Genomic DNA, 16,340 nt, shown 5'->3' with positions numbered 1-16,340 from the left:
GTGTTTTAGTTCCTTATCAAAAATTAGGTATCTCTAGGGACTTGGTTGTATTTCTGCGGTCCCGGTTCTAATCCATTGGTCTTCCTGTCTATTGCTGTACCGGGACCAGGCTCATTTGATGACTGTGGCTTTAAGGTTTGGAATGAAAGGTCTGCTAGTCTGCGTTTGTTTCTTAATAGTGTTTGATTTACCCTAGGCTTCTTTCCTTTCCATATAAAGTTGGTAATAGTGTTTCCATTTCTTTTCAAAATTGTGGTGGGATTTGGAACAGAATTGTATTTGTAAAATAATTTTGGTAATATTGACATTTTCACAATATTTAGTCTGCCTGTTCAGCAACACGGTCACTTGTTACATTTGTGTAAGTTCCTTTTGATTTCTTGAAGGAGTAGTTTGTAGTTGTTTTTGTATGACTTTTGTTTTTCTGGTAAAATTTTTCCTAAATATTTTCTCTGTTATGTATTTATTGTAAATGGTATTGTGATTTTAATATCTTTTTTGGTACCATCATCCTTAATATACAAGATTCCAACTGATTTCTTATAGCCTGCTACACTGCCAAAATTTTCAATTAGTTTAAGCAATTGTTTAATTGAATCATTGAGGTTTTCTATATATATAGATAATGTTGCCTGCAAATAGAGAGGTTTTTATTTCTTCTGTGATTGGGTGGATACTTTAAATTTCTTTTTCATGTCTTAAGGCTCTAACTAAAACTTCCAGGTGATATTAAATAAAAATGTTGATTAAGGACAACGCTGCCTAGTTCTGTTTGAAGAGGAAATTTTTTCAATTTGTCTCCATTTAGTGAGATGCAGGCTATTTATTTCCTATGTATGGCTTTTATTGTGTTGTGAAGTTTCCCTTCTATACCTATTTTATTGAGTATTTTTTATCAAGAATGAATGTTGGATTGTACCCTATGCCTTGCATTGATTAATATAATCATATTGTTCTCTTTGATTTTGCTTATGTGGTGAAATCCATTGATTGTTTTTCTAATATTAAACTATCTTTGAATATTTGACATGAATCCCACTTTATCATGATGTATTTTTTTTATATTTGGTGAATTCTGTTGGCTAGGATCTTTAATTGAAGATCTTGTTATCTATATTCGTTAGAGATTTGGTTTGTAGTTTTCAATTCTGGTGATGTCTGCCTGGTTTAGGAATCAGAGTTATAGTTGATTCATAAAATGAGTTTGGTAGTATATGCACATTTATATGTTGTGGAATAGTTTATATAAAATGGTATTGAGGATTCGCTAAATATTTGATAGAATTTCCCAGTGAAACTATCTGTACCAAGACTTTTTTATGTTGGGAGGCTTTTTAATGACTAGATCTACTTCTTTTTTCATATTATAGGTTTGTTTGGATTTTCCACAGCATTCTGTGGTAACAGGTAAAGAATGAATTTCTAAAACAATTATCCATTTCTTCTAGATTTTCGTAACTGTTGGAATACAAATTTTCATAATACTGTGCACTTATACTTTTACCTCATTTGGTTCTGTTGTAATATCATTCATTTCATTTCTTATTCATAGAATTTGTTTTCTCTCATTCTTTTCCTTTGTTAACTTTACCAGTGGTTTATACATTTTCTTAATCTTTTCAAAGAATCAACTTCTAAGTAATTTTTCTGTAGTTAAAAAATTTTCTGATTCATTTATTTCTGTCTTAATCTTTATTATTTATTTTCTTCTAGTGTCTGATAGTTTGTTTTGCTATGTTTTTCCAATTGTTGTAGTTCTTGTATTAAGGTGCTTGTTTTAATTCTTTCTGCCTTATCAATATGTGAAAATATTGCTATATACTGTCCTCTGAGCACTGCTTTTACCATTTCCAAAAAGTTTTGATAGATTTTATTCTTGTTCTCATTTATTCTGAGTGTATTCTTTATTTCTTCAATTATCCAGCAGTTCTTGAATAAAGTATTGCTCAATTTCCATGTCTTTTGCTATTTGGAGTTGATCATTCTATGCCTAATATCTAATTGCACAGCACTATTATCTGAAAAGATAATTTGTATTATCTCAATGTTTTAAAATTTATTGATGCTTGATTTATGACCCAGAATATGGTTTATTCTAAAGTAGCTTCCATGGGTGCTGAAGAAGAAAGTGAAATGAATTTATGTTGGGTGAAGTGTTCTAAAGATATCGGTGAGATCAAGTTCATTGCCTACAATATCTAATGTTTTAGTATTTTTGTTGCTTTTCTTTCTAGTTTATCGATCTTCAATTGAAAGTGAGGTATTGAAGTCTCCTAGTATTATTGTACTATCATCTATGGTCTCTTCATTTATATAAGAATTTAATTAATGTGTTTGATGGCTTTCCATTTGGTGCATATATATTAACTATGGTTATTTTTTCTTGTTCAATTAAAGCTTTCATAATTATATCGTGATCTTCTTTGTTGCTCATTATGTCACTAACTTTGATATCTGTTTTGCCAAAGATTAATATTGCTACTTCAGCTTTCTTTGGACTAATTTTCCACCCTATCCTTTGATTTTTAGTCTATGTTATCTTTATATCTAAGGTGCATTGATTGTAAGCAGCATATTAAAGGTCCCTATTTGTTTTTTGTCCATTCTGTTAGTCTTTGTCTTTTAACTGGTGAATCAAATCTATTTACATTCAGTGTTGTGTTGTCATTTTGTTATATGTTTTTTATGGTGTTACTGATTTTAGTTTTTATGGTGATTTTTTGTGCTTGTGTTTCTGTTGGTTTTTGGTTGTCTTCTTGTTACTTTTTGCTTTTTTTGTTGTCATCTTATTATTTGCCTTGCTTGTGCAGTTTTCATCTTATCTGTTTTGCTGAAGTTGTAATTTTTTCTGTGCAGGATTGTTTTCCTGTGCAACACGGGTTTTGATCTCCTGACTGCTGCTTCCATGAGCATTGATTGTGCATTTAAACAAGACAAAATCTTTGACAGCTTCAATCTTTTCCCCAGCTATCATATTATAGATAGTAATGTTGATTTTGAACACCAACAATTTTGTTCCTTTATTTTTAAGTCTGATTCCTTTATTTCTTACTTTACTGATGGAATCAATACAAATTTTAAATGGTTATAACAAGTGTGATGGTTAACGCCGATGTCAACTAGACACTGCTGGGTGCAAGTAGTGGTGGAGCCCAGGTCACAGGCAGATGACGCTTCCCTGGGGGTGTGTCCTTTGTTTAAGAGATAGACTGAGCACAGCAGAGTTCACTTTGACCATTCACCTTGGTTTGGAGTTGGATCCTGCTTCTGGTTCCTCAATCTCCTGTTGCATTGCCTGTGGATCACAGAGCCATCAGTGGACGACTAACAATGGATTCATTTAGCTGACTTCAGATTGATTTACCTCTGCATCCACCAGACTGTGGCCTCCCCCATGCTTCGTCTTCTTGCTTCATATCGATCAGCTTCCACACTACACAAGTCAGGAAAAGCCTGACTCGAACCAGACAGGACTTACCTACTTCTACAATTGTGTAACACATTTCTTAATATAAATCTCTTTCTACGTATAAATCTTTTCTTCTTGTACCAATGATACAAGGATCATTGGTATTCCTTCTCTAGAGAATGCAACAGAATACATTAAGTATACTTTAAGACTTTCAATATTTTATCATTAAATATTGTATTTGAGGGAGATGCTTAATTAATGCATTTTTGTCATATTAAAAAGCACATTTCTGTTTCTAGTTTTTTTAAATGGTGACTCATATGGCTTATTTGTAAATGTTAAGTTCCCTTTACATTCTAATATTTAACATAACTTACATGCAAAATATTTTCATTTGTACATTTGATAATATATTATTTGAGACGTTTGCGTCTGAATCCAGATTCTTTGTAATATGTTTGACAGGTTTATGAACATATTTAGGAAGTGGTCATTATTTTATAGTCTCTTGAAGAATTTACATAAATTACTGTTACTTCTCTTTTGCATGACTAGAAGGATTTCCACCTCTGTCAAATAGGACCAGAGTGTTTTTTGTAGAAAATATCCAAATTACGGATTTATTCCCTACTAAAAAAAAAGGCTACTCTGACTTTTCATTTTCTTCTCTGTCAGATATGAAAGGTACATATTATTCCTAGGAATCCATGTATTTTATCCATATTGTCAAAAAACTATAACAAAGTTGATATCAAAATCCTCATATTTTAATGTTTATGCCATATATGGTGAGGTAGTTAGTTTATTGTGCCAACCTGGCCGAAAAACACTTCTGGGGTTAATTGAAGGGCGGACAGATAAATAAGTCGGTGAGCCTTCCCTTTCTAGTTCTTGGGTCTCTTGCTTTGTGATAGTTGGAACAGGGTGCAGTTGCCTTGGCCAGTTCCCTGCTTCAGTTGGCAGGGCTCACTTCCTGCAAGACATCCCCAAGGAGTAGCTGCATGGATCTACCCCAATGCAGCCCTGGGTGCTGGAGCATCCGTGTGGAGACCCCTGCCAGTGCTGAGATGCTTAAACACTCACTGATTCGGCTTTCCTCCTGCAGCCGACGTCATAGTGTGTGTTTTGTGAGATGGAGGAGGACTTTGTGGATTGGTTTCGGACATATGGGATAATGTTGGACTTGTGAGTTTGGACAGCACTGGGTTGGGATGTTTTCTTGATGTGAACTTAACCTTTATATAAAACTCTCTCTTATACATATGAGTTTCTGTCAATTTGTTTGTCTAAAGTACCCAGACTAATACATATGGTCTCCTTTTTCTGTCTTGATATTGTTTACTTCTGCTTTCATTTTTCCCTTCCTCAGTCTTTTAGAAAATCATCAAAGTTATCAGACATTTCTAAGGGCATAATTTTTTTATGGTTATCTTTATGAACACTTTCCTATATACTTATTTTTCTGCTTTTATCTTTATAGTTTCCTTATTTTTACTGCCTTTGAATTGAACTTGCTGTTATTTTTCCATCTTCTTCAAATAGATATGTAGATATTATTTATTCAGCGTTTTCTTTTCTAACATATATACTGAGTGCTATAAATTTACCTCTAAGTGTTGCTGTAGCTTTATCTCATAAATTTAATATGTTATTTTTTAAATTATTCATTTGAAAATTTAAAAAATTTATAACTTCTAACACATTTATGCTTCCTCCCTCCCACACCAATTTAATTCTACTATGATATAAGAAGACACATTGAATAATAAAAATTCTTTGAAAAATGTGTGGATATATTTTATAATCCAACAGGTTTGATCAATTTTGGAAAATGTAAGCAATATGTATTAATTTATTGGGTGCAGTTGTGTGTGTGTGTGTGTGTAGGAAGAGAGAGAGAATGGTTCAGTGCTCAGTTGCTGTGGTAGTTACATAATCTGGTGTCAAATTGAGACTCTTAAGAGTGAAGGGGTGGAGGTTAGCCTGTCAGTCAGGTCACAGCTTGATGATCTCATTTGAAGGTGCTACAGAGATAAATAGCTCACTGGAGGTGAGATACACTGACTCCTTAGGAGACATTCCTATTGACAAGACACATGGAGCTACCCTGATGGAGCCAGAGCCCTGGAGCTGGAGATGCCGTAGACCCACACCAGTGCTGAGAGCCACTGGAGCCATAAGACTTTCCACCCACTGGCCTGTGATCTTCTTGCATTTGGCATCATTTCATGTGTTACGTGAGTCTGAAGAGCAGTTAATTAGACTGGTATCGAACATATGGGTTAATCTCAGACTTATGGCCTTGAAGTGGACTGGGCTGGGATGCTTTCTCAATATATAATTACTCTTTGATATAAAACTCTTTCTTATACACCTGTGAGTCTATGAATTTGTTTCTCTATTCAACTAGGATTAACATAGCTGCTGCAGGTTGGTTGTTTGAACCTACCACAAGAGTTGGGGTTCTATTCCTGTAAAGATTATGGCCTAGAAAACCTTATAGGGAAGTTTCACTCTGCTACATGCATTGTCTATGGTTTTAAAATCGACTCAATGGCACACATAAAATAGAATATGTATATTAGATAAAATAGAATATGTACATTAAAATGGTATCTTTTATTTTAAAAATTTATTAAGTGGACTCATATTAGCAATTCAATAAAAAATAAATGCTTCCATACTGAATAAATAAAGACTTTACTTTTAAGATATATACTGTAAAAATACATACAAAGGTTGACCAAAAAAATGAATAGCAATATATTACATAAAGACTAACCCCCAAAAAGTCATCTATGGTGGTAATAATATCAGATCATCTAAAATTTAAACCCAAAAGAATACTGGAAGTAAATTAGGATATTTTCAAATCCCCAAACACCAATTTTCCAGGAACATATAATACGTAAAACTAATATGCATGTATAATATCTTAATATACAGCAAAACCCATGAGATTTACAACTCAATGTACTGCCTTGTTTTGTCCAGGTCTTATGAATATTCTGCCTCTGAAGTGGTGCAATTTCACCCCTTTTTTTTATTCCTCCTCTCAGTGGGAAATATTTGAATTTTCCTTCTCTGACAGGTTTCTGCCTTATACAGTAAGAAATAGGTTTTACTTACACAAAGTCACCACATATAAACACGCAGACACTTATCAGCTGTCTTGTTAGCCATTATTTCTCATTGAGAACAATAGTAAAAAACGTCTACTATCTGCCTATTTTGAGCATCAATGAAATAAACTTGAAAGTAATAAATGCCAAGGTGTGCTGATATATGAAAAACTCTGGATGTGATGGTTAAGGATATGTATCAACTTGGCGGGCCATGATTCTCGGTGGTTTCGGCAGTTATGTAATAATGAGATCGTACAGTGATGTGATAATATAGTCACCCTGCAGTTTGTGATATGATGTGGTCATCCTTCCTTTTCACATAATGGCTATTTTGCATTATGAATCAGTGTCTGGAAACTAAGCATATTAATAAATGAGGAAAGGGCATGTGTGTGGGGGTGTGTGTGAAATGTGTGGTTCTTCTCTACGCTGACTGACTTTATGTCTATTTGTGTCATTAGTTGCTGAGATAATTTTGTTAAAAATTTTTGTGAATTTTTCTATATCTTTTTTTAGCTCTGGTTTTGCTTCATATAGTTTCAAGTTATATTATACATGCACATTATTTGTACGTATTATATGTTCCTGGAAAATTGGTGTTTGGGGATTTGAAAATATCCTCATTTATTTCCAGTATTCTTTTGGGTTTAAACTTTAGATTATCTGATAATATTAGCACCATCGATGACTTTTTTTGGGTTAGTCTTTATGTAATATATTGCTAGTTATTTTTTGTCAACCTTTCTATGTATTTTTACAGTATATATCTTAAAAAATAAAGTCTTTATTTATTCAGTAAGGAAGCATTTATTTTTTATTGAATTGCTAATATGAGTCCACTTAATAAAAAGATACCATTTTAATATACATATTCTATTTTATCTACTTATTCTATGCTCTCATATCGTCCCTGTTGGTTGATTTTCCTTCCTGTGGTAACCAAGCATTAAAAAATGCTTATTTCCAAGTTTTCCTCCTTCCTATTACCAGCATTCTTTTATTAATCCTTTGGTGATTACCATAGAGATTACAGCATGCATCAATGATTAAATTAGTATGTTTGCTACTTTCTTGAAAATTCAGACTGTAGAAGCTTTAGTAATATTTAGCCCCTTTAGTTATATATGACTCCCCTTTCACGGTATTTGATGCTAGATTTTAATTATATATTTATTTTAAGCTCTACAAAACATGTTTATTGTTTTATGCAGATAATATTCCTTTACATTCATCCACATATTCCTCTTTAGTATTTCTCTTCATTTCTTACTACATTTTATACTTCCATTTGGTGTCCTATTTAGTTTCATTGAAGAGCTTGTGTTAGCAATTCTTTTCATCCATGTCTCCTTGCCATACATAATCTGAGATTTGTGGGGGAGGGGAAATGGGAGAAGACTATAGATAGCTTTATTTTATTTTCCATTTTTAAAGGATACATATACCAGGCCTAGACTTCTAGACTGGCATTTGCTTACTTCCAGTGCTTTAAATACGGCATCCGTTGTATTTGTTGGGAAGACAGATTTCAGTTTTGTCGCTGAGTTTTAACAAGTAATACATCTTTATTCTCTAGTTACTGTTAAAACTATCATTTGGCCTTTGATGTTCAGCAATCTTTAATAAGTCTGAGTGTGTATGTGTGTGTGTGTGTGTGTGTGTGTGTGTGTGTTTATTCTGGATGAGTTCTGAAGTGGTTTTAGAAGCGTACTTGCCATTTACTCTTTTGAATCCATCCTCAAATCTGCAAACAGATGCCTTGAATCAAATGCATTTTCAACTACTATCTTTAAAATGTTCTGAATACATATGAAATAAGGCCTGTATCCTTTATCCTGGCCTACAGCATCTTTATGACCTTTATCTTAGAAAGAATCCTCATTTCCTGTTCTTTGCTGAATCTAAATTTAACCTTGACCAATAATGAAGGTAATATATTCAACCCTCTGTCTAAACTATCACACTTCTATGGATTTGCTTTGATTTATAATATGTTTTCTGTACCTCCATTCACAAGGTGCCCTGGTGGTGCAATGGCTAAGTGCGTGGCTCGGAACCCAAATGTTTGTAGTGTGAACCTACCCAGGGGCTCTGGCCTGAGCAAGACCTGGTGATCCGCTTGTGTAAAGACTACAGTCTGGGAAAGCTGATGAAGCAACCTACTCTGTCACATGGGCCATTCTGGATCGGAAAGCACTTCAACAGCACTAAGAACAACCATCCCTACTACTCAGTTAAATCCTAAGTACCCTTCAAAATGAACCCCCAAGATCTGTCTTCTAGGGACCATCACCATGCCCCAAGATGGAGCTCTATGTGCCACACATACTTTTCACAGACCCTTTACTGAGCACACCAGACGCTGAGCATGTTAGAGGCTGGAACTACAGATCACTCATGTTTTAGTATCCAGTACTTAACCTAGTACCTGACATATTGCTAACAAACATTTTGACAAGCATCAACATTTTCCAACATATAAAGTTCTCCCTGTGTACTTAGCACTGAGCTAAATTCCTTACAAATATGTCCATCGGTAACAGGAGACCTGGTGGCATTGTGAGTTACGTGTTGGGCTGCCAATGGCAAAGGCAGTAGTTCAAAACCACCAACTGCTCCATAGAAAAAAGACGAAGCTTTCTACTCCCCTAAAAAGTTAAAGTCTCAGAAACTCACAGGGGCAGTTCTACCCTGTCCTATGAGTCAGAATAGACTTGCTTGTCCTAAGTTTGAATTTTCTGAGTTATGTCCATTGGTTCTCCACAAAGACCCTATAATGGCTGCTATAACTATCCCCATTTCATACTTGAGTCATGTACATTACATAACACGTTACAGAATTATGCAATTTGCTCAAAATTATGCAGCTAGTAAAGGACAAAGCTAAATGTCAAATCAATGCCGGTGCAAATCCAGAACCCAAGGGCTTACCCACTAGGAAGTGTGCTTACTGGTCTCCTGCACTGCCAACTTCTGACAGCAGTTTCCCTTTCCCTCCCCCTACTATGTCACCAACAAATTCCTAATTTTATAAAATGACCACTAACACAAGGAACCTTCTGAAATACGATGGTAGCCCTTGGTAAATGCTTATCGAATAATTAAATGAACAAATGAGAAAATAAAATTTTCACAAGGCCAGAATTTAGCAGGCTTAGTTTGGCTTAGTCATACAATAATCCTGAGACATTGTGAGATTGGAAGGGTGAGATAAGTTTAACAATGTGGTTCAAAGTCCTCTTAAAAGCTGCATGGGAATTAGATTGTTGGAGACAGAACCTGGACTAGCTTAAGTTATTTGTGTTGGGCGGTTTAGGTAAAGTCTTCAGGCTGCTCATTGCACATAACTGCGTTTCCATATGTAAGAGACAAAGTATTACCAGCATGCTGGTCTCCCTTGTCTGAAAGGAGCACAGGGACACAGCCTCTACTGAAGGAGTTACTGGATGTTGAGAGGAGCCGAATTTGCACCCTGGGTGCCAAGTAGCCCAAGAGGCTGAATTCCTTCCCTTTCCTGCTGGCACTGTGGACCCACCTGTTTTGCATCACTAGCAGCAGTGTATACATTAGGTCATCTCTCAGAGGGGTGTCAGTGCTGAGGAGAAGGGGCTGGAGGGTGGCGAGTGCTCATTATTGGAAAATGAGCATGAACTGAATGTACCAAGAGCACAGACATCTCTTCCTGGGCGGTCCCCGGGCTGCCTCTGCCTGCAGCCTGTGAAAGCATTCCTCGGCTTCCATTGTTTCCGGGAATGGATGTAAGATGGAAGGATGAGATCCCTTCTTTTGCCCTTGTCTTCATAGGCTGTTCTTGTTAGTTACCGTCCTTTGCTGCTCTCCAGCGGACCTTGACTCAAGGTGACTTACTGCATAACACAATGAAACAATGCCTAGTCCTACACCGTCTCCATAACGGATTACAGATTAGACCCAATGCTCTCCATTTAGCTTCCTTTCATAGGTGTTCCGGCAGCTTATATGTCAGAAGCAGATCGCCAAGTCCTGGTTTGCATTAGTCTGGATGCTCCCTGACACCCATTCAACGTCACAGCAGCACACAAGCCCCCGCGGGCCCATGGGTAGCTGCACAGGGGGGAGGGGGGGCACTAGTCTCCAAAACGGAAAGCAAGAATGCTGCCCTAGAACCGCCACATTTGCTCCTTTTATACTGAATTAGTTTCAGTTTCAGCTCAGCATCCTTGGACTGTTCTACTCAGTCAGAAAAAGGTGTTTCAATCAAATGGGTGTTTCCGAAGGTGCAGCTGGGGGTTGCTGTTGCTCAGTGAGTGAAGCCACGCCCCCGTGTGAATGTGAGAGTGTTTTACATACCAGGAAGTGCTGGGCAAATGTAAGATATTGCATACTGTCTTGTTATTGGAATGGGAATATTGGGTTCCAATGTAATCATCTGTGTCTCCCTGGAATGCCTATGACCAAAACATTCTTGAATATTACTCCCGTTAATTGCATAGGAATTAGGAGGATTTAGACTTGATTTAAAGGGAATAGGGAAAAAAGTGTTGGGAAGATAAATAGGAATGCATTTTGTTTGTTTGTTTTGCACAAGTCAGCTTAGAGTGATACCTTCGATTTGCACAGCTGACTACTTTTTTCCCCCAAACAGTCTCCTTGTCTGATTTAATCCTCACAGTAATCATATAAAGAGAATAGCGATATAGCTGAATTCTAGAAATAAATAGTTATTTAAGTGTTTGTCCATTGTCGATTGCCCATCATCCATATAAGGCATCAGAAACTTCTGACTTCAAAATTTGATTCTTATATTACAATAGGTTGAGGACTATGAAGAATCATGGTCTAAAATTCCCATGACATTCGTCATATGGTTCTTTTATTAAATTAGTTTTCTTATTATGCCACCCATATCTTAGGCAAAATTGGGCCAGTACAGTTTACGGAAGGAGTCCTGGTGGAACATAGTAAAGCACTCAGCTGCTACCCAAAGGTCAGTAGTTCTAATCCACCCGCCGACATTTCAGGAGAACAGTCTGGCAATCTTCTTCCATAAAAATTATGGCCAAGAAAGACCTATGAGTGAGTCTACTTCGTCACATGAAATCACTATGTGTCAAATAGTTCCGTGGCACTCAACAACAATACAGAGTTTGTATAAGCTTGAAGGGATTTTGCCAGTAACCTTTTTTTTAGTTTAGTAAAATGCATATTTATAACACAAACATTTTCCAAGTCGACATGTATACCTGTATAGTCGAGTCACTGTGGGTCAACACTGATTCAATGGCAACGAGTGTGAAATCCTGTGCATTTATTACTAGACTTTGTATTCTCATGTTGAGGATGTGACACAATAGTGATATCTCTGGGGTTCTATTCAATCCAGCAATTGGGGAGGTGGGTCCACCCCAGCCCTTGACCTGCAAACTTTTCACAGGGACAGTGCTGCCCCTTGTCCAGCCTGACACTCCCAGTGGGGGAGCAGATTTTGCTAAGAGTGTCTTTTGCAGTGTGCTGGGCACTGTAGGAAATAGAGCAAACGTTATCAGACGGGCTCTGTGTCCAAGAGTCTAAAAGCATAGCTAAACAAATGTACACACACAGAGAAGCATCTAGTGCCAACCCTCTTTGAAAGAGCATTCCTGGGAAAGGAGAGGCCAGATAGAGCACAAGTAGCTGCAGATAAAAGAGGTCTTTGAAAGCCGGCCTTGATGCAGATGAGGTACTGAACAGACTGAAGGAGCAAAGTATCTATTTCCAAGCGGAGGACTGAAATGAGCCCAAGCTTAGAGGAATCGGTAGGGCATGTGTGTATCTAGAGGTCTTCTGGATTGAGGCAGAAGGAGGACGAACCACTTGTCCAGTCTTTGAGGAGAAAGTCTGAGGACCAGGAGCAATGAGCACACAGTTGGCTTTGGTGACGACAGTCGGAGGGACTTTCCATCCTGTTATTAACCAAGATGACCTTCGGGGGTGGGCTTCCCATATGCATTGTGGATGTGAACGTTATTTTGGAGGGGGGCGGGTGGGGTACAGGGTGAGAGGAGAGAGGGGAAAGCCTGCTTTGAGGTAAAGTGCCTGTAGGTTTCTATCTGAGAACATTGATAAATGAGGGAAAATTTTTTCATAACAGGAACTTCCTTCTTGGTCTTTGTGGGCTGTTTCCTGCCAATGATCTTCTTCTGGGAGCTTTCCTGTTTTCTCTCCTGTTTCCCGCTTAGTGCATATTTTTTCTTCTTATGGTGGATTTTGTATTTTTAGCACAGGCAGTTGCTGTGGCAACCACGAGAGCCGAACATTTTGTTTCCCAAGAACAAATGTGTGTTTAAATATTCAAGCAACTTTTCGTTGTTCAAAGAAACTGAGATTTCAAGCATAGTAGTCAGACCACGAGAGAAACGGAGTTTTCAGTCCCTCATTTGTAAGAGTTCCTTCAGTATACACACTGATCTATTGCTGGTGTGGCGGTCAGGACTCATGTTTACATAAATGGTTGTCATCCCTTTCAGGAAGGAGATTAGCAATCACTGTATATGGCTTTCCTCCCTCCCACCCACTTTTGGGGAAACAACTTAACAATGAGTACTTGCTATAGATGAAACTGTGTTACCCCCAACCTCCTACTCCCAAATATGTGCTAGAATCCTGTGGATGTAATACTGTTTGGGAGTAGGGAATTCTAATGTTACTTGGATCAGATCCAAGTAGTGCGGGGTCCTAAATCTAATCATTTCTGAGTTATAAGAAAGCCAGGTGAAGCACAGAGCCATACATACACGGGGGAAGACAGACATCATATCGGGATTGTCTATAAGCCAAAGAGTCAAGGAATGCCCAGGAGTCCTATAAGGAAGGAATCCACATCACTGATCTGAACTTTTAGTCCCCGAAATATATAAAGGCTCTTAGGGGGTGTTCTTTAAAGTCACTTCATTGTGCTATTTATGTTATAGCAGCTTTATGTAAGTAAGACAATGTTCTAATTAAGAATAATCAAGAGATCTACCTTGGAAAAGAAGGTGGGAATGATTGTACAACTTGAGGAAGGTCATCAAGGTAATTGAATTGCAAATTTAGAAATTGTTGAATTGGCATATGTTTTATTCTGTCTATATTAACAACAACAAAATTTATCCTTCTATAATCTTTCAATAAGGGATGACACCCCTCTTTTGTCTATTTCACACAAGACTGGCAGTGAAAAAGAGGGTTTTCTTGGTAAATCTTTTGAACTTTACTTACATGTTTAAAATTGTTGTTATTTTGTCTAAGTAATTATTTTTTGTTCACCAAGGATATTGCATAGACATATTACACATTGTATATAAATTCAATATACTCGCTGATCAAAATAAAATGCACATGAGTCCTGGGGATGTTATGGATTACAAGGAGGGTTGCTAGCCACATCCAGCAGTTCCAACCCACCTGTGCGACAGGAGAAGGAGAGGGTTTTCTGCTCCCATAAAGATTTACAACCTCAGAAACCCACAGGGGCAGTTGTACTTTGGTTATTCACTGAGCAGCCAAATGCAAGGTCAGCAATTCAAAACCAGTTGTTCTTAGGAAACCACCAAAGGAAGTTGTTCTTAAGAAGAAAGGGCTTTCTACTTTTGTAAAGACTTACCGTCTCAGAAACTCGCAGGGGCAATTCCATCCTGTCTTAGAGGGCTGCTTTGAGTTGGCATTGACTCCCTGGGAGTGAGTTTGGGCTTTCATAGGGCACTATGAGTGTAGGGTTTCTGTTTATTACAGAGTGTGGATACAAACCTGAGCTCTATTTTGGTATCTGAGGTTCTAGAGGTTATCTATCACAGGCTCCATATTCCTTCCAAGCACATAAGAGTACGAAAATAGATTTTCCACACAGGTGGAGAAGGGATTCTCAACAGTGGGTACTTAAACCTGGAGGGGAAAAAATTTAACACTAGTTTTGCAAACTTCTACTGAAGATTTACATTTCCTTCAATAATAAATGTCATTATGAATGTAACAAGCCCACAGTCACCATTAAAAAAATCATCACATTGTAAGTTTTGCAGGTTTATATAAAAATGTGTGCATCACAATTTTAAAATCATAGTAGTAATTAGATGTGTAGAACAGTGTGATCTTGTTGCTTTGAGTTAATAAGGAATATATGTACTCATATTGCAAGTTGAATTTTTAATATTATGAAAACGGTTTTTCAGTATCGTTGCCTGCCAAGGGGTAATTATCCAATTAACAAGATAAGCATGAATCTATTTGTGCTTACTTACTAATCTTTAGTGCACAATTTTACCTTAAAGATTCTGTTCTTAGGTGTGGCTGGCATCTGTCTCCTTCCCAATCTGACAGCACCTTCATTAAGAATCAAAGCCTCTCTTCTGATTTATAGTTACGGTGCCCAGTAAGCAAGGTTCGCACAGGCTGCCTTGTGATTACTAACTAATCTTTAGTGAACAGCTTCACATGTTTTTCATGTACTGGTGAAACCCAGGTGAAGCTGTTTACTAAGATTAGTAAGTTCTCATATATACATCGAGAAGTAATTATGCATTAATAAGACATCTCAGTCCAGTTCAGATCAAGTCCATAATTCTGATATTAGCCCATATGTCTGATACGAGTCCATAAATTCCTCTTTAGACTTATGCAGCATGTGCAATGATGATGAATGCAAGAAGATCACAGGCTGGTGGGTGGGAGTCTTGTAGATCTGGTGGCAGTGGAAGCTGCCTGGGCTCTGACTGGCATCAGGGTGGCTCCATATGGCTTGTCAGCAGGAAGATCAAGGTAGAGAGAGAGTGTGGCCCACCTCCAAAAAGAAAAAAGAAGTTCCCAGAATACTCATGGGAAGACCACACGGACACAGAGGCTTGACTCCACCCCTTCACTCATAATATACTATATACTCAACTTGATATAATATATTCAACTATACAATATAATATACATAATATATGATACACTGAACATAATATATTATACTCAGCTTGGCATGGGATTATGTAACTGCTACAACAGGTAAATCTGTGCTTACCATTGTTATTGGATAACATGCTCCTGATGCCATGGCAGGGAAATTCAAAATGCCAGGAGTCCCAGTCAATGAAGCCAGAAATGAAGAACTTGCAATACTTCCATAGTAGTAGTAGTCAATGAGATACGACTCAGTTCTCTAAGCATTATTCATTATTCACAAAATTTCAAGGATCATTCAGCTGCATAAAACAAGGCAATTCTTTGGAAACCCATTCTACTCTCTACAATGCCATAGAGAAACCTTTTCCTTCTTCTTTCCTCCTCCTCCCTCTGCTCAAGCTTTGTTGCTTCCATCTTGAGACCCTTGTTTCTCAACTGTGCTGTCCTCAATTTTGTGCTCAAACTTAGTACGATATTCTGTAGTCCCTGAGAACAAGAGAATAGAGGAAGGAGAAGCAAGTGGTAAGGGGTTTTCTCTCATGTCTCTCTGGTTTTCTAGTGATTTAATTTGTTACAAGTAACCATTTCTTGGGTCTTTGGCAGCATGTACAGTAGAAATGGAAAAATCTACAGGTGACACCTGTTTTCCTTGCATATGCATACATGCCAACAGCCCTCTGGCCTTGGGTTAAAGAAAAAGGCACCTCCCAGTGCCCAAGTGCAAATGGACATCTGTCAAACCAGATGCTAATTGAGTTGATTCCAACTCATGGTGACCTTCTGTCTGTCTGTGCTCCGTAGGGTTTTCAGTTGCTGATTTTTCTGAAGCTGATAGCTAGCCCCCCACCCCCTTTTTTTCTGAAGTGTGCCTGGGTGAATTTGAACTTCCAACCTTTTGGTTAGCAACTATGTGGCTAACA

This window comes from Echinops telfairi, unplaced genomic scaffold (genome assembly GCF_000313985.2).
Source record: "Echinops telfairi isolate 266 unplaced genomic scaffold, ASM31398v2 ScPeMD7_7424;HRSCAF=8462, whole genome shotgun sequence".
Taxonomy (NCBI): domain Eukaryota; kingdom Metazoa; phylum Chordata; class Mammalia; order Afrosoricida; family Tenrecidae; genus Echinops; species Echinops telfairi.
The sequence above is the reverse complement of the archived record's forward strand: the minus strand, read 5'-3'. Positions refer to the sequence as shown.